Source organism: Miscanthus floridulus, chromosome 13, assembly GCF_019320115.1.
Source record: "Miscanthus floridulus cultivar M001 chromosome 13, ASM1932011v1, whole genome shotgun sequence".
In the NCBI taxonomy this organism is placed as follows: Eukaryota; Viridiplantae; Streptophyta; class Magnoliopsida; order Poales; family Poaceae; genus Miscanthus; species Miscanthus floridulus.
In genome coordinates, this window is record NC_089592.1 from 8767869 (window position 1) to 8792679 (window position 24811).

At 48.1% G+C, this 24811-nt stretch overlaps 1 pseudogene; it reads left to right on the forward strand.

Annotated features, from left to right (window-relative positions):
• Positions 1-24811, forward strand: part of LOC136499392 (DDT domain-containing protein DDR4-like) — a 47499-nt pseudogene that overhangs the window by 15867 nt on the left and 6821 nt on the right.

Here is a 24811-nt window from a genome sequence, read left to right on the forward strand (position 1 = left end):
TCGTTTGCGGGGCTGGCCTCTTGCTAGTACTTGGCTTCTTGGTAGGTGGGGGCGGGGGAGGCGTTGGAGACCTCCTTGGAGGTGGTGGCAGCGGCGTTGGAGACCTCCTTGGAGGTGGCGGCTACGGCGTTGGAGACCTCCTTGGAGATGGTGTGGATGCAGCCTCGCCTTCCAACACATTGTCATCGTACAGAGCACTATGATGATCTGGCGATTGAACAATTAGACTTAGGTTGGGGGAGGATCTGCTACAAAAAAAGGAATGACATATTATTATGAGCAGATTATTAATTATTTAAGCCAATATAAATTAATGATGTAGTGTTTTCATCCGCACCTATGGTGAGGTAGTTCAGGAGGAGGTGGAGGCGACATCTCGGGAATGATGATGTAGCGCTTGCGCCATAGAATGAATGTCTTCTCTGCTTCTCCGAGAGTCTTCTCGCCATCACCTCCAGGAATGTCAAGAGGCAAATCACTAAAACCTTTTTCAGCTTTATCTACCGAGATGGTAGCATATCCTTCTTGGATTATATTCCCATGAATCCTTGGTGTCTTGGTTCGGTCGATAGGATTAACAAGACCGATAGCCACCTTGATTGTGGAATTCCCCTTCGGAATGTGTAGCTCACACGATGTACAAGGTTCAGTGACGTCATCCATAGGGAAGCGCAGTCCTGTATCCCCTTGATTTGGTATCTCTGTGGAAGCGCAGCTGCTTTTCAACTGAACAGATTGGCTAATGTTGATTCCTAGCTCTGATGCTTGCTTGCTTGCACTCACTTCTATTTGCACTTGCCTTCTGATTTCCTCCTGCATTCTCGCTTCAAGGTTTTTTTCCCGCTCCTGTGCTTCACGCACCGCTTCCTCCAACTTCTGGAGCCGTTGTGCCTCTTCTTCCTTCTTTCTCTGGCGGCTTCTATAGGAAGGTCTATCCTGAGGGAATCCATGCTCCCACGAGACACTTCCTTTGCCTCTAGTTCGGCCACCATGTTCAATAGTCCCGATGACGTATGTCAGTTCATCCTTCTCTCTGTTGGGCCCGAACGCACCACTAGTAGTAGCTCTCTGAGCATAAAACAATCTTTCTGCTGCTTCTTGCAGTCTTGCGCCATAAACGCACTTCCCTGTCTCCTGGTCTAGTGTTCCCCCATGAGCGAAAAACCAATTCTTTGCACGCTCTCCCCACTCGAGTGATTCTGGTGTGATACCCTTGGCAAGAAGGTCTGCTTCCATTTTGTTCCACTTCTTAATGGTAGTCGGGTAGCCACCTGATCCCAAGTTATGGTGGTATGTCTTCTGTTGGGCATTACGTTGGTTCTTTATCACCCGACTCACACCCTCTTCCGACGTCTTGTACTGTACAAACTCATCCCAATAGGGCCTCTGCTTTGAGATTGGGCCTGGGACAGTAAAATCTGGTGCTATGTTCTTCTTGACATACGTCGTGTATAGGCGTTTCTTCCAAGTCTGAAACTGGGTGGCCATCTTCTTCATTGCCCAATCCCTAACTCGCTCCTTCAATTCATCACCATCTATTATATCATCATAACCATCTGTTTGGAGCGTGAAATGTTTCGAGACATCATTCCAAATTAACGTCTTGTCACGATCAGAGACAAAACTGATATGAGGAGCATTGGTCTTCTTCTTCCATTCACGGGTACTGATCGGGAGCCGGTCCCGTACAAGGTAACCACAGTGGTGCACGAATTTCGTTTTATTTGGCCCCTCGGTTCACCTGTATCCACATTGAACTCCGAGATGATGAAGCGGCCCTCCAATGGCTTTTTGGGACCTCGAACATTTTTACTCTTCGTTGTAGTTGTTGATGTCGATCTAGAGGGCTACAAAACATAAACATTATTTTTAATGTCATGAGCACACATAAGACATATGATAATATAAATAGCTAATAATAAAAAATATATATTTGGCCAATATGTTGTTGCTCATTTTGTTCAAGAGCTAAGTACTGACTCCCGTCATCTGCATCCTCTTGCACGTTATTTTTAGCACCATCATCACCGACAACTTGAGTGCCAGTGTTGATTAAATTCATCATCAACTCCTCCTCATCCATGTTTCTTGGGTCGGCCATCTAGCTTCAAAAAACAAAACCAATATATAGTACGTCAAATCTTTGCTTACATGCGTAAAATCTACGAACAATATGCATTATTAAATCTTGCCCCTCAGTCACGGACGCAATTCGCCACACTAGGGCGAACTGCGTCGGTACTAGGGCGAATTAGGGCTATACATAAATGGCCGAGGGCGAATTGTGTCGGTGACTAGGGCGAACCACGTCGGTGACATCAACAACGCGGTTCGCCCTAGTCACCGACGCAATTCACCCTAGTGTGATTGTTTAGCGTTAACGATAACGATAATACGAATGTTGATCGACTAGGCCGCGAGAGAGGGCGGTGTGACGAGAGTGGCGGTGCTCCGCTCCGTCGTATATATGTTTGTACACATGGGCGAACGAGGGCGGCGGTGCTCCGCTGTATAAACCCTAAACCCTAGGGCGAACAAGGGCGGCGGTGCTCCGCCGTATAAACCCTAAATGTCGTGGAACTAGCCGAGTGAACTTTTTCTTAGCGACTGCGCCGCACGTTGTGGACGACTTCCTCGGCATCATGCAGCTTCTTAGCGACGGCACCGTGACGCGCTCCGCGAAGTACTCTGCGCTCCCTCTCTAGGGCAAGGTGCCGTCCAACCTGCCCGTCCAGTGGAAGGACGTCGTCTACAACACCACGCACGCGCTCTGCCTCCGCATGTACAGGCCCACCGACGACAACACGACAATGGCTAATAATAAGCTGTCGGTGCTCGTCTACTTCCACGGTGGCGGCTTCTGCCTGTGCAGCTTCGAGCTGCCCCACTTCCATGCCGGCGCACTCAGGCTCGCCGTGGAGCTCCCGGTGCTCGTGCTCTCTGCCGACTACCGCCTGGCGCTCGAGCACCGCCTCCCCACGATGCACCGCAACGCTGAGGCCATCCTGTCGTGGCTCTGCGCCCAGGCCGAGGCCGACCCGTGGCTGGCCGACGACTCGGCCGACCTGGGCAGGGTGTTTGTCTGGACGACTCGGCCGGCGGCAACATCGCGCACCACGTCGTCGTCCGGTACGGCAGCAGGCAGCTCACCCTCGACCCCGTCATCCGGATCGCCGGGTGCGTCCTGCTCTGGCCCTTATTCGCCGCTGAGGAGAGGACGGCGTTCGAGGCGGCCGGCCTTGTTGACGAACACGGCACGGCGGCGCTGTTCGACCAGGCGTGGCACCTGGCGCTGCCCGTCGGCGCGCAACCCGGCGGCCAACCTATTCGGGCCGGACAGCGTCCCGCTGGACGATGTCGCCTTCCCACCGCTGCTCGTCGTGGACCCGGACCAGGACGTGCTGACGGCGACGGGGAAGCCGAACTTGCCGCGTTGCCATGTTCAGAGGGGGCCAGGGCCACGGGTTCTTCATCTTCGACCCGGAATGCGAAAGTCGAGAGAACAAACCTCAAGACTACGGAGGCGCACGCGGTGGAGGGCTCGTCGGTGTGAGGTGGGGTGGCGACCGGCGGCGGCGCGAGGAAGAAGAGGAGAAAGGGCAGCTGTTCGACGAGGAAGAAGAGGAGGGGATCGATCTGCGCCAGGCACTGGGGCATATATACCAGGGAGATTTACTCCCGGTGCCAGCCACCAGCCGGGAGTAAATGTCCTTTACTCCCGGTGCGTGTTACCAACCAGAAGTAAAGGTACCTTTACTCCCGGTGCGTGTTACCAACCGGGAGTAAAGGTAAGTAAAGGCTTTTTTTGGCGGGCCACGAAACTGCAGCCCACCTTTACTCCCGGGTGGGCTTCCCACCCGGGAGTAAAGGTGGGCTGTAGTTTCGTTCCCGCCTGTTTTGAGCAAATTTTTTTAATAAAATGCAATAGTCTTGTTAAATACATAGTAAATTAAATAAAAGGCATAAAATTATTTTGTTAAAAATATGGATTTTTTTTCTTTATTGCACATAGGAAATATGGACTTTTTTATTTTTTGTTATAATTATAAAACATAATGTAACTAATATTTATTATTTTGTTAATGCAAAAATGTAGTGTTTAATTAAAATTATTAAAATTATTGGTTTTGGATAGGAAATTTGTTTTCACATCATTTTAACGTTAATATTTTAATTTTTCATCACTCAATATCCTAATTTAACTTTTCGAGAGAGAAATCCCACCAAATCAAACATTGATTTAATTTGAAACACGACATAATAAACATCTGAATTCACAATTATTACATAATATCTCAAACACACACTACATTAAATTACTATATCATCAAGTGGGCATAGCAGTGAACTTCTTCTTTACGTATGTCCCTTGGTTATGATCGCGTCGTAACCATGGAGTGTCCTCATCATTTACCAAGATGCTAGGGTCTTTGTTCACTTTGAAGGGCGGAATTCGGTTATCCTTTTCATAATCTTCTTACATGTCCAACTTGTCCTCAATTCCCACGATGACTCTTTTCCCTGAAAGAACTATGTGGCGCTTTGGCTCTTTGGTTGAGTCATTATCGTTTTTCCCTCTTTTCGGTTTGGTAGACATATCATTGACATAGAACACCTGATTCACATCCTTAGCAAGGACGAATGGTTCGTCTTTGTACCCAATATTACTAAGGTCTACTGTTGTCATTCCATACTCGTTGTCTACTGTTACCCCGCCTCCTGTCACCTTGACCCATTGGCACTTGAACAATGGGATCTTCAAAGTAGGTGCATATTCTAGTTCCCATATTTCATCTATGCGGCCATAATATGTCTGCTTATTCCCATTTGGGTCTGTGGCATTTATGCGGACACCACTGTTTTGGTTGGTACTCCTTTTATCTTGGGCTACTGTGTAGAATATGTTCCCATTTATCTCGTACCCTTTGTATGTGACGATATGCCATGATGGTTGCATAGCCAATAAATACAGTTGCTCATGGATGCTCTCATCACCTTGACATTTTTTTCGCAACCAACCGCCGAAAGTTTCTATGTGCTTACGCGTAATCCAAGCATCAGTCTTCCCTAGAAACTCGGATCGTAAGAGATCCTTGTGTGTCTCAATATACGGATCTACCAAAGAGGAGTTCTGTAGAACTGTGTAGTGCGCTTTATTGAAATAATCATCCTCCGTACCAATATATGTTTTCCTCCCTAGTGTCCCCTTTCCGCTTAGTCTCCCCTTATGTCTCGATTCAGGAACACCAATCGAGTCAAGGTCGGGAATAAAGTCAACACAGAACTCAATGACCTCTTCTGTTCCATAGCCCTTGGCAATGCTTCCTTCTGGGTGAGCATGGTTGTGAATATATTTCTTCAGGACTCCCATGAATCTCTCTAAGGGGAACATGTTGTGTAGGAACACATGACCGAGAATGAAAATCTCCTTGACTAGGTGAACTAGGAGGTGTGTCATGATATCAAAGAAGGAAGGAGGGAACACCAACTCAAAGCTGATGAGACATTGAACCACATCATTCTGTAGTTTAGCTAGATCAGTTGGATCAATTGCCTTCTAAGAAATTGCATTGAGGAATGCACATAGCTTCACGGTGGCTAGACGTACATTTGGAGGTAGAATTCCTCTTAATGCAACTAGAAGTAATTGAGTCATGAGAACATGACAGTCATGGGACTTTAAGTTACAGAATTTCTTCTCTGGCACATTTATAACACCCTTTATATTCGAGGAGAATCCAGATGGTACCTTGATGTTGTTTAAGCATTCAAACATGATTTCCTTCTCCTCTTTGCTTAGAGTGTAGCTGGCAGGACGTAGGTAATGGCGTCCATCAGCTGTCTTCTCTAGATGCAGGTTGTCTCTTTCTCTCAAATAATGCAGGTCCTGTCGTGCTTCAAATGTGTCCTTAGGCTTTCCATACACACCCATGAAGCCTAGCAGGTTCACACAAAGATTCTTCGTCAGGTGCATCACGTCGATCGAGCTGTGGACCTCTAGGACTTGCCAATAGGGCAGGTCCCAAAATATGGACTTCTTCTTCCACATGGGTGCGTGACCGTTAGCGTCATTCGGAATAGGTTGGCTGCCATGTCCTTTTCCAAAGATGACTTTCACATCATTGACCATATGGAGTACATCCTCACCGGTTCGGTTGCGAGGCTTGGTCAGGTGGTCTGCCTTCCCTTTAAAATGCTTGCCTTTCTTTCTTATGGGGTGATTTGCAGGAAGAAATCGACGATGGCCAAGGTACACGACCTTTCAACATTTTTTCAAGAATACACCTCTAATATCACCGAAGCAGTGTGTGCATGCATTATATCCCTTGTTTGACTGTCCTGAAAGATTACTTAGAGCAGGCCAATCATTAATTGTTACGAACAACAATGCTCGCAGATCAAAGTGTTCCTGTTTGTACTCATCCCACACACGTACACCTTCTATATTCCACAAAATGAGAAGTTCATCAATAAGTGGTCTCAGGTACACATCGATGTCATTGCCAGGTTGCTTCGGGCCTTGGATGAGCACAGGCATCATAATGAACTTCTGCTTCATGCATAACCAAGGAGGAAGGTTGTAGATACTTAGAGTAACAGGCCAAGTGCTATGACTACTGTTCTGCTCTCCAAAAGGATTGATACCATCTGTACTTAAAGCAAACCTTAAGTTTCTTGCGTCATTTGCAAACTCTAGGAATTCTCTGTCGATTGCTCTCCACTGGGACCCATCAGCAGGGTGTCTCAACATATTGTCTACCTTACGGTCTTCTTTGTGCCATCGCAACAATTTTGCATGTTCTTTGTTTCTGAACAGACATTTCAAGCATGGTATTATAGGAGCATACACATAACCTTGGCAGGGATTTTCTTCTGTGGACGTTTGCCCTCAACATCACCAGGGTCATCTCGTCTGATCTTATACCGCGATGCATGGTATACCGGGCATGCATCCAATTTCTCGTACTCTTTGCCACGGTACAGGATGCAGTCATTAGGACATGCATGTATCTTCTCAATTTCTTGCCCCATAGGATAGACAACTTGTTTTGCTTCGTAGGTAGTGGCGGGCAATTCATTGTCCTTCGGAAGCATCTTCTTTTGGATTTTTAGTAACTCTCCAAATCCCTTGTCAGATACACCATTCTTTGCCTTCCATTGCAGCAATTCTAGTGTGGTTCCCAACTTTTTCTGCCCTGCATCACAAGTTGGGTACAACAATTTCTTGTGATCTTCTAGCATCCGCTCGAACTTGATCTTCTCCTTTTCACTTTCACATTCTCTTTGTGCGTCACGAATGACCTGACAAAGATCATCAGCAGGCTCATCTTCTGCGGCTACCTCTTCTTCAGCTTCTCCCATTGCAGTATCATTGAAGCACGCACCATCGGGAATAATATCATTGTCGTCCCATTGTTCTTCTTCACCTTCTTACATTACAACGCCGGTTTCTTCGTGCTTCGTCCAACAAATATAGTTTGGCATGAAACCCGACTTGAACAAGTGTGAATGAAGAGTCCTTGAGCAAGGATATTCCACCATATTCTTACATATGGCACATGGGCAGCACATGAAACCATCGCGTTTGTTTGCCTCGGCCGCACGTAACAAAGAATGCACGCCGTCAATGAACTCTTGGGAGCAGCGATCAGCATTGTACATCCAATGCCGGCTCATCTGCATTACATGACATAAATACCATATTAAAACCTAGATCATAATTAATTATTTATACAACATGCGTGCCACCACAAAAGGTACAAATTTATGAAAGCGTCGCTACAATGTAGACAATCCAACTACCACTAAAAGAACTAAAGCTAAAATACATTTCAGGAGCACAAGAATTTCGCGACTAATCTCAACTAAAACAAAAAGATCCCCCGATTGTGCAACATCTTTGGGGTTCTTCGGCTGGATCACTACCTCATTAGCCGACGTATCTGCCTGTTGTGCAAGATATTTTTGCACGAGTTCAACATATTCTCCCTCCCAGTAGAAGCCTGAACATCGTCCACTGTCATCCCACTGAAATTAAAACAAAAAATTAGAACTTTAATCACAACCATCATGAAAATAGGTATAAACTAACCATAATCATTAAATACGATAAAATAACTCACATTGCGATCCGGACACTTGTAGAAGATACAATCCTTGTTGGGACCCTCCTTCTTCACTCGGTACTCCATCACAATCTTCGTCTCATCATGACACTTGCCGCATGGAATGAGAGGGAGGCCCGGCCTAAGTCGCTTTGGAAACCCATGAGAGGCCGAGGACCCGGAAGCAGTTGCCATCTACTCTCTATACTCATTTTTTAATACACTATAAATTTCTCATTTTATAAACAAATAAAATTAAGAAACTATAAAATTATCTATATCTCTAAACAATGATATTTTTAATGGTCATTGTGTTCTCGTCTTTTACTGCGGCAGGTAAGTAATTCACATGATATTTCTGCAAATTAACAGAAGAATGGGAGTGTACACACATAACAATCGATTATCGTTTATATTTATATATATACTACGTTTGGGTACGGTGATTGACAGACTACTGTGACGATATCGGGACGTGTGAATAAATAACCATCCGTACTAGTTGACCTTGCTTACGTGATCATCTCGGCGAGCATTTCTCCACCGGACGGCACCGTACTTAGCCACGGAAGAGCTCCGATTCTACGAGGAAGGGAACACGGTCTTCCACGACCGTTGCCGCTCTCCCTTATAGAATCAAAGCTCCTCCTTGACGTCCGTTACCGCTCGGCAGAGAACATGCTCGCCGACATGAACACGGTCCGCTAGTTCAACTAGCTACTTTAACCTTCCTTCATGTAAATATGCAAGCTTGAAGTGATTTTGAGCTCAAATTGCTTACAAATGAAAAAACCACAATAAAGAACCATATATATATAGTGAACAAAATGGGATAAGACAATGATAAAACATGAGAGTATAAAGTTGGTAACCTTTAGAACCAAAGAATCGACGGAGGAATCAAAGAAATCGATGGAGGAATCGAAGAATGGATAGAGAAAGAGCAAGAACACTGCTTAAATTTGAACTTAAGCTCTCGGGCGGGCTCGGGGAGGAAGAAGACGGCCAACAGGATTTATAGCTCAAAAACATGTTTTAATAAATAACCATCCGTACTAGTTAACCTTGCTTACGTGATCATCTCGGTGAGCATTTCTCCACCGGACGGCACCGTACTTGGTCAAGGAAGAGCTCCGATTCTACGAGGAAGGGAACACGGTCTTTCACGACCGTTGCCGCTCTCCCTCGTAGAATCAAAGCTCCTCCTTGATGTTCGTTATCGCTCGGCAGAGAACATGCTCGCCGAGCTGAACACGGTCCGCAAGTTCAACTAGTACGGATTTTCTATAATTTTCTAACTATTTTCTAAGTTTTTCATTTTATAAAAAGTTAAAATAAAATGTTTAGTCACGGAGTCCATAGAAATGACCATATTTTGACCTAGCAACGCATTGTCAATTGTCATTGCGTTGCATTGCACCTCGGACCGGACTTCGGACAATAAAATACTATGGTCGATCGATGTCGTTCTTTGTCGTACAGTCGCACGGTGATGGCCGACGGACCCGTTCAACCACCAAATCTGTTAGGCCCGGCTGTTTGGGCGTATCATCAAAAGAGAACGGATTTGCTTCCTATTGCACGGCCTTGCATTGCATCTGTCATACCAGTCGGAGACACTAGTCCCTATACTCATTTTTTAATACACTATAAATTTCTCATTTTATAAACAAATAAAATTAAAAAACTCTAAAATTCTCTATATCTCTAAACAATGAAGTGTGCTATGCATGCTACAAATGAACAGTGAATACTAGTTTTTAATAGCTACTTTAACCTTCCTTCATGTAAATATGCAAGCTTGAAGTGATTTTGAGCTCAAATTGCTTACAAATAAAAAAAAACCACAATAAAGAACCATATATATATAGTGAACAAAATGAGATAAGACAATGGTGAAAAATGAGAGTATGAGATTGGTAACCTTTACAACTGAAGAATCGACGGAGGAATCGAAGAATGGATGGAGGAACAATGGAGGGAGGAAGCAAGAACACTAGTGCAGTGAGCTTCAAAATGTGCTGAGCTCGGGCTCGGGGAGGAAGAAGGAGACGGCCGGGATATAAAGGGGGGACCTTTAGTCCCGGTTGGTGTCTCCAACTGGGACTAAAGGTCCCTCCCAACGGCTACTGCGCCAGACACAGGTGGCAGGGACCTTTAGTCCCGGTTGGAGCCACCAACCGGGAGTAAAAGTCTACCTTTAGTCCCGGTTGGTGGCTCCAACCGGGACTAAAGGTCCCTGCCACCTCTGTCTAGCGCAGTAGCCGTTGGGAGGGACATTTAGTCTCGGTTGGAGCCAGCAACCGGGACTAAAGGTATCTCTAGTCCCGGGCGCAAAAAATGCCGGGACTAGAGCCCATTTTGGCCGAGGATTAAAGATCTGTTCTCTACTAGTGGAGGTTCCAAGGGCCTCCGCAGTGATTGTATTTGCATTTGTGGCCTATTGTGACTTAGTTGTGACTTGTGATGATGGTTTATTGTAAATTGTGATGATGGTTTATTGTGACATGTGATGATGGTTTATTGTGAATTATGATGATGGTTTATTACCTGTGACATATAATTATGCATGCGATGATGTTTTATTGTGAATTGTCATGGTTTTTTGTGAATTGAGAGGGTCCGTTATATGTGACAGATTAGTAAAAAAGGGGTAGTCTTGGTCGCTTTGCCGAGTGTAACACTCGGCAAAGAGAGGAGTTGCCGAGTGTCAAGACAAAACACTCGGCGAAGAGACCATTTTCTGTCATTCTGGGAACCTTCTTTGCCGAGTGTTTTGGCTTTGCCGAGTGTATTCCAATGGACACTCGGCAAAGTGACCATAAAATCTGACCGTTGCTCGCTTGTTTGCCGAGTGTTTTAGGCGTGGCACTCGGCAAAGTGTCTAAACTTTGCCGAGTGTTTTCGTCTTGACACTCGGCAAACTTGAGAAACTTTGCCGAGTGTTTTCGTCCTGACACTCGGCAAACTTGATAAACTTTGCCGAGTGTTTTTCTGTCATGCACTCGGCAAAATCGACGTCACCGTTCTATCCCGTCAAATGTTTTTTGCCGAGAGCTTATTTTTGCCGAGTGTTTATTGACAATCGGCAAACTCTTTGCCGAGTGCCCGATAAAAAACACTCGGCAAACTACTGTTTACCGACAAATCAATGTCGGGTGCTGTATGCCGAGTGTTACACTCGGCAAAGCGTTTGCCGAGTGTTTTTGGACCTTTGCCGAGTGCCCCTGGCACTCGGCAAATCTACTGTATCCCGTAGTGGGGGATTAGGCTTGTGTGCCGCGGTGAGGACATGGCAGCTAGGGTTTGGGTTTGATGCCGCCGTTGCACTGTTTTTGGTGGGCGCAGGTGTTCCGGCCTCTGCTGAACATCACTGCAGAGTTCACGGCGGAGGAACTTGAGGCGGCGCTTATCACTCCCAACGAGATTCTAGACGATGTGCATATGCCGCTGCTAAAGGTGGGCTCGTTCAGCTTTAGCTTGTTTTCCCCTTCCTCTTATCTCCCTGTGTGTCAGTGTGTGGGTGAGGTGTATGTGTGCATGCTCTTCCTGTAGTCTACTTTTTTGCTGCATGCTGATAATTGCTTCATAACCAGATACTAAAATGTGTTAAGTTTTTTTTCTGCAATGACCAAAATTGTCCATTTTCTAGGCTTGCTTCATAACCAGATACTAAAATGTGTTAAAGTTTTTTTTTCTGCAATGACCAAATTTGTCCATTTTCTAGGCTTGCGTGTATTGTGCTACCGAGTTTGGAATGGGATGCTGCTTTCAGTCATAGAAGCTTGCCATTGATTTTTATGCTTACTTTAATTTAATGCGCACATGCAATAATGGCATCGCGCACCACCATTATTCTTATTTGGTGATTTTTGCACTTGCTCGATAGGTTCATGACCCAAAGTTACATTTTTGTAACTGATCACACATACTAGCTGCCTGCTTATAGCCCCTTAGACAGTTTTATCCAGTACATTTTTGCCATGCAATCATTGTCCTTGATTCTCATGCTTATTGATCATATCTGCAATCAATTCCTACTGTAACTCGCATGGCTATGGGACGTGGAACCTGGGTGACCGTCCTATGCAGAAAGCTGAAGGATTGGTGGCATTGGGTATGTGATATATCCCATGTTGCAAACAGTTTTAGATAGATGCGAGTAACGGTATTCCATTCAGTTGGACCTAATAAGGAACTAAACTGCAGGTTGCAGAAGGTGATCTGCCAATAATTGCATATCATGGGTTAGTCCCGCACACAGACATTCTTGAGTAAACCTGTAACTTCACATTGACAAATTTTCCAATCATTTCATCTTGCAGAATTGAAATTGAAACGTACAAGACACTAGAACCAGCTATCCGTTTAGTGATCTTGAAAGCCATATGTCACTACTGCAGACGGGCTCTTTGCCGAGTGCTTAGGGCACTCGGCAAAGCCTTTGCCGAGTGCCGCACTCGGCAAAGAGCAGTCGGCATAGAACCCGTCGGCAAAGGTTTCTTTGCCGAGTACCACATATCGGGCACTCGGTAAAGCCTTTGTCGAGTGTCACGTCAGCACTCGGTAAAAAAAAAATCCGACGTCAACTCTGACGGCCTCTTTGCCGAGTGCCACCTCAGCGGCACTCGGCAAAGAATTTTTTCTTTTTTAAAAAAAAATTCTTTGCCGAGTGCCATACTCTTGCACTCGGCAAAGAAATTTTTTCTTTTTAAAAAAAAAATCTTTGCCGAGTGTCATGGCTCTGGCACTCGGCAAAGCTGGGAAATTGGGTCTCTGCTTCCCAGCTTTGCCGAGTGCCATGGTCACGGCACTCGGCAAAGCCCTCTTTGCCGAGTGTGGCACTCGGCAAAGAGGGGAAAAATGCTATTTTTTAGTTTTTTGCTTTCCATCAGCACAAACAAAGAAATCACATATATATCAACACACAGCACAGGATATATCACATACACATCCATATTCCATCACATACACATCCATAACCCATCACATACACATCCACCATCCATAATACATCACATACAAATCCATTGTCCATAATCCATCACATACATTCGCATCATCCATGACAATATCCATCACAATATATATATGTCTCTAGTAGTAGTCCAACATAAGGCTAAGTCTAACACAAGTTCATGCAACATGAAAAGAAACAAATAAACGGTACCTACTGTCAGCCTCCCCACCCGGAGTGTGAACTGCCACCTTGAGGAGGGCCAGTTGGCCACCCGGCCTGTGGAGAAGGGCCACCTTGAGGAGTCCGGTTCGAACCCGCCGACTGTGGCTGCACAAAGGAGAAGCGAATTCATAAGTATCTACAGGAGGGCCACACAAGCTAAAGGAATAAACAACCATATATACTCACCGGAGTCCCTACAGGAGGAGGAGCCACAACTGGAGCGAGCAGCGACTGGGGCACGACCACACCTGGCAAGGCCTGAAGGCTCGCCATGAAGCTGAACATGTCCTGCAGCCTATGCGCCTCGGCCGCCCTCTGGGCTTGTACAGCCTCCATCTCCAGCCGATGGGCCTCCGCCTGGGCCGCCTGCTGGGCCTCCAACCTCCGCAAGTCGGCCTGCAACATTCCACCCGCAATGTTTAAACAATACAAAGGCAAGGTAGATGTGTAAAAGCAATGAACGACAAATAAAACAGTACTAACCTGGAGTTCCGTCATCTACTGCTATGAGCTCTACTGCCGAGAGCGTATGGGGAGGGAGGAGCTCGTGCTCCTTGCTCGAATCTCAGCGAGGATGGGAACAGAGGCAGAGTCGACTGTGATGTCCGCCATCTAGTACCGGACGTGCTGCTTCCCTCCTCCCAGCCTCATCAGGAGGTCTGTGTCTAGGGGCTGGGTGGCTGGATCGAAGTCCTCCCCATGGCGCTCGCGGGCCGCCGAGGTGTACTCGCTAAGCTTGCTGTGGACGCTCGCGTTGGTGTACGCCTCGGGCCCATCCACCGGGTTGTAGGTGACTTCCGGGGTCGTCGCCTTGCCCTTGTGTGCCAGGGCGTACGCCATGAACTCGTTGCATTCCTGGCCTTGGTGCGCCTGGGACTGCGAGGAAAACACAAAGATGATTACAAGTAATGAGAATTGAGCGTTAGAATAAATAAATAAAGATGAAAACACAAAGAAGATTACCCATGTCTGGGCGTACGCGCTGAGGCTCCGATTACCTTGGTGGTGTGGCGCCCCACCCATCTGCAGGCGGCAGTCTCGACAGATGTTGTGCTTCTCCGCCCACTCCTTCGAGAGCCACCTGTCCACAATGGCCTCCCAGCAGAGGCGATGCCTGGCGCACCAATCAGGACATTGCTGCATGCCATCAAGTTATTGATATGTCAGAAGATGAAATGAAGCCTACCTATTCTTCATGGAAGGAGTCAGTATTAATGTTTCGTACTTACCAAGAGGTACTGCTCCTTGGTGAGCGTCCTGGTCCTGGCATCGGCCTTCCTCATCACCTGACCAAGGACGTCGGCGCTGTAGTTGATGATGCACTGGAGCCGTGTCTCGTGGTACAGGTCCAAGGTCGGGACCTACAGACCTTGTCCTGCACTCGCACCGCCCGGTCCTCAAACCCTTCGTCGCACCTGAAGAAGTCCTACATACAGACATCATGTATCGTTTCATTATTTCAAGAACGACCAATGAATGCGTAGTATTGACCAATTTAGTGCGATGAAGACTCACCCAGAACTCGGCCTTGATCCACGCCGCAATGATGCCGAACTCGCTGTCCTCGGCGGCGTAGAAGTGGTCCCATGTCTAGGGCAGCGAAGTCACCGAGGCGTAGGTGACCATGCTAGGGTAGTGTTGCCGAATAAGAAGGCCCAGGGTGCCATTGATGTGCTGGCCCGTTCCGGACACAACTTCCCAGTTGCTGCAAGAGTCATTAAGAAGAATTGTTAGTCTCCAGTTCGATTTTCAACATGTCATATGAAATAGTAGTGAAATAATACTTGTCACCACTAGGTCGAATCACCGTGCGCCGGTGAAGTGGGATCGGCCGCGCCGGGAGCTGCGAGGGCCCACGCAAGTAGACTCCCGACGAGGTAGAGCCAAAGGCAGTGCAAGTGGAACCCCCTGATGTCCCTATCGCCGCCTCCCCGTGGTCCGACAAGTCAAAGGAAGTGCCACCCCCTCCTATGTGTAGGCCCACCACCTGGTCGTCCTCGTCCACCGATGGGGTGGCAGCTGGTTGCACCCTCGTCCTCAGACGGCCGTGGGGGTGGCCGCTCCTCGTCCTCCTCATCGGCGGCTCTGGCAAGGGGTCCTCCTCAGCATGGGGTGGTGAGCGCTCCCTCATGTAGAGGGAGTTGACCCCCCGACGGGCCTGCCTTTCGCCCGACATTTTGTCGAGTGCCTGCAATTTCAAAGAGTAAACCAATTAGCACAGTTAAATTACAAGTACTTATAAAGAGATGCAAAATAAACAAAACATAATTGCAATAATAATAATAATAATATAGTATTACATGAATTAGAAATATTCTTCACGATCGGCAGCGGCTGGATCATAGGTGTCATCATCACTATCAATATTGTCGAGTAAATCGGGCTCATCTCCATCGTTGTCATTATTGTCATCGCCTAACTATAATCGCTCAAGCATTTGTAAGTCCTTAGCATTTTGCACCTCTTCTCCGTTGTCCTCATCTCCATCGTCCTGATCAATGTCATTGTCTACTTCCATGCCCATCAGCGAAAACATGTCTATGTCAAACCTCCCTTCTAGCCCCTCTGGTTGATAGAACTCCCGTGTGTTTGGGTCAAAGTTGTAATCCTCATCGTTTGGGACAGGCAGTTTACCGTGCGGCGATACCAACTGCACAAGGTACCAACCGATAAGATTGGGGTCTTTTGGCACGCCCATGGGAGATAACAAACTTGCGTGGCCTGTTGAGCCACAATATAGACATCCTCTCCTTGATAGACAGAATCATGTTGAATTTCGACTTGTCCAATCTCAGGGGCTGTTCTTGTGACATTAGGATCGAACCAATGGCATTTGAATACGACTGGATTAGGAGCTTTGCGACACTCAAAATTGAGCTCGTATATTTCTTCTACTATGCCGTAGTAGTTGCGCTCATCGGTGCCGGGCGTACGAACTCCGGTATTCGTGGTTTTCCGATTGGGCCGACTCCGCTCGTAGTTTCTTGTGTGAAAGCGATAGCCATTCACATCATAAATGGTGAATGACTTGACCTTGTAGGCGAAGCCTTTGGCAAGCCCTTTCAACTCAGCATCCATTTTCACATCCTTGCGGGCCTGCAAGGTGAGGCCGGATAGATCGTTACATTACTCGCTCATAGGAGCAAAGTGGGATGTCAAAGATTGAACGAGGTAAATTGGACGGTACCTTCGTATCGAACCAGGATATGAAATCAGACACACCATCTTTGAGAAGACTATCTTCTTCTTGAGGGGAAGGAGCCCTATTCCCTCTCCAGTATTTATTCAGAAATTCCCTGAAAAAACAAGAGATAAGGGGGTTGGATAGATGGAGGATAGGGACAAGGGCGTATGTAACAAGCTCATTGAGAACTTACTACACATAAGGCTTCACTTCGTCAAGGTTCAACAACACATACAGCATGATAGTGCGCCACTCATCATGCCGCAAGGTCTTGGTGCCCGATGCGCTTGCCTTTCTGAGTTGCCCTTTGAAAAGGCTGAGGTTCGATGAACTCTCGTCCGTGTTGTAACGAGGGGGACGATTGTGCACGCTGGGAAGGCCATCATTATAGTATGCTGTTGTGAAGTTTGACACCTCCTCCAGAATGAATGCCTCTGCCACAGAAACCTCAATTTTGGCTTTATTTCTACACTTTTTCCGAAGAATCTTTAGACATCTCTCAATTGTATAGCACCAACGGGCCTGCACGAGCTCCCCCATTCATGCCTCGTACGATAGGTGCAAAATCAGATGCTGCATAGCCAGGAAGAAGTCAGGTGGAAAGATCTTCTCCAACTTGAAGAGCAACACAGGTGCCACTTTCTCCAAGTCATCAATCACATCCCGAGATAACTCCTTGGCACAAAGCTAGTGGAAGAAATAGCTCAACTCGCCAGCACATGCCACACATGCTTAGGGACGTATCCCCGGGTCATCGTAGGAAGGAGCCGCTCAATCCATATGTGGTAGTCATGACTCTTCATCCCTAAGACTCGCATAGTGGACAAGTTCACTCCCCTACTCAAATTTGCCGCATGCCCATCAGGGAACATTAACATCTGGATCCACTGCAGTACTTGCTTCCTTTGGTCCTTTTTCAAGACGAAATCGACCGGAGTCCTTCTCCATTTCTTGCCAGGCGTGGGAGGCTTCATCACTTGCTTTGGCCTATCGCACATTGTTGCCAGGTCCAGCCTAGCCTTAATGTTGTCCTTTGACTTATCAGGAATGTCCATGAGTGTTGCAAAAAGCGCCTCGGCGATATTCTTTTCTGTGTGCATTACATCAATGTTATGTGGAAGAAGAAGGTCATTGAAATAGGGGAGCCTAGTCAAGCCCGATTTATGAGTCCACTGGTGTTCCTCACCATATCCAATAAAACCACCTTTCTCTTTATCATCTTTGAGAGCCTCTATCTCAGCACGGACCTCGGCACCGATCATCATCTGAGGTGCAGGGTCGGTGACTTGAACCCCTTTCCTGAAGTTCTTGACGTCTCGTCTAAATGGATGGTCAAGAGGGAGGAATTGATGATGTTGGTCAAACGAAGAAAACTTGCCACCCCTCTTCAGCCAAGTGAACCTCACAGCTGTCTTGCATATTGGGCATGGGAACTTCCCGTGAACACACCACGCGCAGAATATGCCATACGCCAGGAAGTCATGCAGGGAGTAGTGGTACCACACATGCATTGTGAAGTTCTTCTTTGTAGCTCGGTCATATGTCAGTACCCCCTTTTCCCAAGCAAGGATCAATTCATCAATGAGAGGCTCCATGAACAAACCCATCTTATTCCCCGGGTGACCAGGAATTATCAGTGACAAGAATACGTTCTTGGGTTGAAACATGACGCTGGGGGGGAGATTGAGGGGGATCACGAACACGGGCCAACAAGTGTATGGGGCCGCCAGCAATCCATAGGGGTTGAACCCATCTGTTGCCAGCGCTACACGTACATTCCGAGCCTCCTCAGCTTTACCATGATGTATGCCATCGAAATGGGTCCATGCATCGCCATCCGATGGGTGTACCATCTTGTCAGCATTGTATCTTTTGCCATGTTTGTGCCATGTCATCTGTTTCACGGACTCCTCTGTCATGTACAGCCGTTGGATCCTCGGTATGACAGGAAGATACCATAGGACCTTCACGGGGATACCAAGCTGTTCCTTCTTGCCATCACTAGTGTCGACCTCCAGATACCTAGAGGATTTGCACTTTGGACAGTGCGTTGCATTCTCGTGATCTTTCCTAAATAGGACACAACCATTCAGACAAGCACGGATGTGCTCATACATCATCTTAAGGGCACAAAGAAGTTTATGTGACTCGTACAAGTTCTTCGGTAGAATGTGACCCTCCGGAAGTAGGGATCCAACAACTGCCAACATACCATCAAAGTTGTCTCGACTCATGCTACACTGCGACTTGAATGCCATTAGGCGTCCAATGGCATCCAGTTGCAAAACCATTGTCTTTTCGTGAAGGGGCTTCTGTGCCGAAGACAGCATATCGTAGTACGCTTTGCGAATTCCTCTGGCTCATCCTCTAATCCTTCACCGAACCGTGCCTCCTGAAAGTCATCCATCTAGTCTGCTACCCCGGCATCTCCATCAAAAGCCTCGAGGCGTGGTCTCACCACCTGCTCTCTAATACGATCGGCTTCACCATGGTGGATCCAGCAGGTATAGTTTGGCATGAATCCATACTTGCAAAGATCTTCCCCCACGTTCTTCCTATTCTTTCTTACACGGTTGTCACATTTGCTGCAGGGACACGGCATCTGACTCGACCCTCTAGCAGCCTCGCCAAATGAATGCTCCAAGAAAGCATTAGTCTTAGTCATCCATTCTGGGGTCATACTTGCGTGGCCCGTGTACATCCAATCACGGTTCTCCATCCTCTAGCATATACATATGTAAGCGAGTAATATAACTAGCAATTGCATCTGCACGGCGTTCCTACCATCTAATAGGTGAGGATAGGTCCTAATCCCACCCGTGGATGCGTAGATGAGGTCAGTTTTAATGCTCCGCTCCTATCCGAGATAGAATTTCGGCAGCACCTCCCCGCTGTTCTCCCGATACACGTCCTGCAAGGGAGAGTGTGCATTCGGAGAACAATAGGGAGGTGATGCCAAAAGTCTGTCTTGGACCGGAGCGAACCATGAAAACTAACCTCATCTACGCATCCATGGGCTGTCCAAAATACATGGACAATCCGAAAGAGATACGGTCGCAGATATGCAAAGATCTGCATACCTCCGACCGTATCTCTTTCGAACGGGAGACGCCTAACTGGGCTACGTGACCATATAAAACATGCATGCAATAGGTTAGAATCCATTGAAAATTTCGGCAGCATGGGAGGTTTCCAAAACCTGCAAGAAACGGAGGCGCGATGGCCAACAACCACATATATACCAAACATAGGCACGAAGGCCAACAAACATATATATACCAAGACGAGCCATGTACTTTAGTTCTCTTTCCATGCAGATGAAAGTATCAAAGTAGTACAACGACAAGTACTACTACCACTACAACTACTACTAACACTAACACTACTACTACTAACACTACTAATATCACTACTTACTACTAACAATACTACTAACACTACTAACTACTAACTACTACTACTTACTAACTACTACTAACACTGCTAAGTACTACTACTAACTACTACAGGTGTAGGGCATACCTTCGCGACGAGAATGGCAACAACGAGGGTCGGCGACGACGGCGGGGACGACCGCAGCGGCGTGAGGGTCGACGGGCCTAGGCCAGCACCTTCCTTCTCCTCTCCTTCTCCTCCTCCTCTCTTCTCCCCTCCTCCTCTCTTCTCCCCTTCTCCTCTCTTCTCCCCAGCCTCCTCCTCCTGTCTTCTACAGTGGCCGGGGCGGGGCCGGGCGAGGGCGGGCGCCACGGGGAGGCACGGTGGCCGGGGTGGGGCCGGGCGGGGGTGAGCGCCGTGGGGGCCTACGCGGGGAGGCGGATGCGGACGGTGGCCGGGGTGGGGCCGTGGCTAGGGCAGGGCCGGGTGGGGGCGGGCCACCGCGCGAGGTGCCGGCGCGGGGAGGCGGATGGGGACGGGCGCCGCGGGGGCCCACGTGGGGAGGCACGGTGGCCGGGGCGGAGGCGCGGGCCGGCGATGTGCGGTGGCGGCGGCTGAGGGAGAGAGAGGTGAGAGGGAGAGAGAAATGAGAGAAAGAGAGAGAGAGAGAGAGAGAGAGAGAGAGAGAGAGAGAGAGAGAGAGCGTGCCGGCCGAGCGCGGGTGAAGGGATAAGGGCGGCTTTGCCGAGTGCCAGATCGTCAGCACTCGGCAAAGTCAATTTTCTTCGCCGAGTGTCGTGATCTGGCACTCAACGAAGTTTTAAAAAAAATTCAGCAGCTCTTTGTCGAGTGCCCCCCGTTTGGCACTCGGCAAAGAATTTACTTTGCCGAGTGCCAAAACTTGGCACTCGGCAAAATAATTTTTTTTTGGTTTTTTGCCACCAATTTTTTTTGAAGCTTTAGTACACTACCACAAACAACATGTTTAAATTTGGGACATTTTCATTGCCTTTTGGCATATTTCTATAGTTTATTTTGTTTTGTTGAATTTTTCCAGAAAATGTAAGTTTGAACTGCAGGTGCGTCGAATAATGGATTACATTCGTTTAAAAAATATTATCCTTGTTTCTTAGTATAAATTTAGGCTAAATCCAGGAACTGTCTCGAAATTTCAATCAACGTGCTCACGGGGCAATGCCGCCAACTTGCGTGGGAGTGGTTTTTTAATTGTATAAAATGCGAACGAATTCCGAAAATCATGAAACTTGTCGAGTTGTCGCCATATCGTATGCGTATGCCGTGGAAAAAATTTGAAAAAGTTTCGACCACGTTGTCACGTACGATGCTCACAAACCAGGACATATCCACATGTGATCCTGGTTTGTGAGCATCGTACGTGACAACGTGGTCGAAACTTTTTCAAAATTTTCCACGGCATACGCATACGATATGGCGACAACTCGACAAGTTTCATGATTTTCAGAATTCGTTCGCATTTTATACAATTAAAAAACCACTCCCACGCAAGTTGGTGGCGTTGCCCCGTGTCGACGAAATATGGTCGGCAGTCCACCGAGGGGGGTGCCCGTGGTGGTAGATTATCGGTAGGATGCGTGTAATCAGGAACCAGATGGTGACACAAGGCGCAGGGACAACGATTTAGACAGGTTCGGGCCGTCTGGTCGACGTAATACCCTACGTCCTGTGTCTTTGGTGTATTGTACTGAGATATATACAGATTAACCTATCCTCTAGGGGACCCTTGTCTCTCCTTATATACTCCGAAGAGACAAGGTTACAAGTAAAGTATCCAATTTGGTACTATTACAATATCTAATACGACTTGTAATCTTGATGTGCACGCCTTGATCTTACGGGCCGGGCCACCTCGGATGGTGCGGCCCATGTACCATCTTGTGGTACCCGGGGGTATATCCCCCACAGCTAGTCCCCGAGCGCCATGTATTCTGATGCGACACGCCGTTTCAACCTTCTCCGAACAGTGAGGCTTGAGTTCTTGACATCTTCGACCACCGTTGTCGCCGGAGAAGTAGGTTGTCCGAAGAATGTATGGTGCTCGTAAGAAGAAAGAAAAAGATTTCCGTCCTGGGAAGTGTGCCCACTTGTATTTCTGAAAAGAATTGCAAGTGCGTCTTGAAGCGTAGCGTCTTTGATCATCAGATCGAGCACATTCACCGCAAGGTGAAGTGTGCCCACTTAGTCCCCGAGCCTGGTAGTAGGTGACGTAGTCACGTGGTGCCAAGGTCTAAAAAGAATTCCCAGTTAAATTGAGAATCCAATCGTCGTACAGGCGATACGAGATGCACCGGCAGGTGCATCGTACCGATGTAGTCCCCGAGCTTGCTGGAAGGCGAGGTATGAGCCTTGTAGCAAGGTCTAAATGAGAAAGAATATCCCAACTGTATGCGAGTCGCCCGTCGCATGTAGCCGAGACGCAAAGTCCCCGAGCCGTGGTCGGAGAGTGGTCGAGGCAGTCCCCGAGCATAGGTCGAGGAGCGAGCGACGAAGTCCCCGAGCCGTGGTCGAAGAGTGATCGAGGTAGTCCCCGAGCATAGGTCGAGGAGCGAGCAACGAAGTCCCCGAGCCGTGGTCGGAGAGTGATCGAGGCAGTCCCCGAGCACAGGTCGAGGAGCGAGCGACGAAGTCCCCGAGCACAGGTCGAGGAGCGAGCGACGAAGTCCTCGAGCCATGGTCGGAGAGTGATCGAGGCAGTCCCCGAGCACAGGTCGAGGAGCGAGCGACGAAGTCCCCGAGCCGTGGTCGGAGAGTGATCGAGGCAGTCCCCGAGCACAGGTCGAGGAGCGAGCGACGAAGTCCCCGAGCCGTGGTCGGAGAGTGATCGAGGCAGTCCCCGGGCATAGGTCAAGAAGCGAGCGACAAAGTCCCCGAGCATAGCTCGAAATTACTGCAACATAAACATGTAGAAAGGTAGTACATGATGTACAAAATAATAAATTATGGAGAAAAATCAGCGGTGAGGAAATAGCGTATGATGCTCAGCAGTCATTTGCAAATGAGCATGATGTGATAAAGCAGTTGGTGCTTTGTAAACATCAGTGTTAATATGAAGTTTGTGTTTATACTTAATATAAATCGTCCGACCAGTTAGTATGTAGCTGAGCCTCCAGCCCTAGCTAGCCCGTTAACCATAACGCGGGGCGTGGAGCCCGTGCACGTGTAGGAAGAACAAAACGTCGCTAAGGAGCCGCTGTCGACTACCCATAACGCAGAGGGCAGACGCTCGTGCACGTGTAGGGAGGAGCCGGAGACAGGGCCGCCTCTGGAGGCATCGAGCGTCAACATGACTGGTCGAGGATTTGCATTAAGTATAGATGTATGTTATATTTAAGGTGGTATACATGGACAAACGTTATTTGAAGAATAAACATGACGAGGATGTTGTGGAGAAACATCGTAATGAAAATTGTATTAATTATACATATTAGAAGTGTACTTATCTTTGATAGAAATCTGGTCGGTGGCGATGAAGTTGTCCAGTCCTCGAGCTTCCCAACATGTCGTCATGATGGTGGTCGCGGTTGTCGTAGCGCCGTTCTTCGCGGCAATCATCATTGCGACGTGGTCTGGTGGTCGATGTGGTCGGAGCTCGGCGGAGCTGCTCGGGACGTGGTCGACGTGGTCCGTGGTCAACGTGGTCGGAGCTCAGCAGAGCTGCTCGGGACGTGGTCGACGTGGTCCGTGGTCAACGTGGTCGGAGCTCGGCGGAGCTGCTCGGGACGTGGTCCATGGTCAACATGGTCGGAGCTCGGCGGAGCTGCTCGGGACGTGGTAGAATCAGCGCGTCGTTGAAACCTGGGACTCGACGCTTCGAGCCGGGTGGACGGCGCTAGTCCGTGATGGCGGGGAATCTCGCAAGCCTTTGTCTTCGGTTGAGTCCTGCAGCCTACTCGGCCACAGCCACTGCTCTGGGAGTCGGAGTCGAACTCGGTCGAGGCAGAGTCGGCAAGGAAAGGCGCCGCTGCAACATGGCAGTTCACCGAAGGATACAGACGAGGGTCCTAGTTGTCGCAGTCATTGTTGATATCATGCCGATGAAATCCGTGCGTCAGCAGCAAGGAATTTATTCCCGTATACACGTGTGGCGCTGTAGATCGGTTTTGTTTGCGACGTCTGCTCGTATGGCTCGATGCATGATTGCATGCAAGTTGAAAGATCATGACTATCCTTAATGAACTCGTATTGCCTTGTAGATTGGATCGTAGGCCTCCTGGTTCGTTGTTGATAGACCACGACACGCCTTCGTCACTGGCTTGTTGCCATGCGATGGTTTGTACAGAGCAATCTAATATTGGACTTCTGTCTTGAGTGGTTGAACTGCGGACGCATGGAGACAGATCCATCTTCAGCTTTGTGGTATGGCTTCAGATCAATTCCTTGCTTCATTGTTTGTTGGTGCTGGTCTCGATCAATGGTCCAGGGAGTTGGATTCAATTGCCCCCACCGTTACAACACGTGAGGCCGTGCTGCTATACGACAGGGATCACTGCTGATTATCATCGTGTGGAAAAAAGGTCGTCGTGGCGCAGCGAGATGCATCTATGCTCGAATGTTGTCGAGGGTCATCGCCGTGGATTGCCAAGAATGCCGAGTTCCCACGAGATCCCATCTGGTTTATTTTGGATCAGCGCACACACCCCTAAAGGGGGCCCCTACCTGGCGCGCCACTGTCGACGAAATATGGTCGGCAGTCCACCGAGGGGGGTGCCCGTGGTGGTAGATTATCGGTAGGATGCGTGTAATCAGGAACCAGATGGTGACACAAGGCGCAGGGACAACGATTTAGACAGGTTCGGGCCGTCTGGTCGACGTAATACCCTACGTCCTGTGTCTTTGGTGTATTGTACTGAGATGTATACAGATTAACCTATCCTCTAGGGGACCCTTGTCTCTCCTTATATACTCCGAAGAGACAAGGTTACAAGT